The sequence below is a fragment of the Chiloscyllium plagiosum genome, chromosome 3 (genome assembly GCF_004010195.1).
Source record: "Chiloscyllium plagiosum isolate BGI_BamShark_2017 chromosome 3, ASM401019v2, whole genome shotgun sequence".
Classification (NCBI taxonomy): domain Eukaryota; kingdom Metazoa; phylum Chordata; class Chondrichthyes; order Orectolobiformes; family Hemiscylliidae; genus Chiloscyllium; species Chiloscyllium plagiosum.
The window spans coordinates 57,468,785-57,469,184 of NC_057712.1; positions in this window are offsets into that span (position 1 = coordinate 57,468,785).

Consider the following 400-nt stretch of genomic DNA (forward strand, 5'->3'; position numbering starts at 1 on the left):
GAAATACTAAGGGTAAAAAGACCCTCTTGGGAGTTATCTACAGGCCCCCAAACAGTAGTCTGGATGTTGGATGTAAGTTAAATCAGGAGCTGAAATTAGCCTGTCGCAAAGATGTTACTACAGTTGTTATGGGGGATTTTAACATGCAGGTAGACTGGAAGAATCAGGATGGTATTGGACCTCAAGAAAGAGACTTTGTGGAGTGCCTCAGAGATGGACTTTTAGAACAGCTGGTGCTGGAGCCGACCAGGGAGAAGGCAATTCTGGATCTGGTATTGTGCAACGAACCAGAATTGGTCAGGGACCTCGAAGTGAAGGAGCCATTGGGAAGTAATGACCATAATACAATAAGCTTCAATCTGCAATTTGAGAGGGAGAGGGTACAATCGGAAGTGACAAT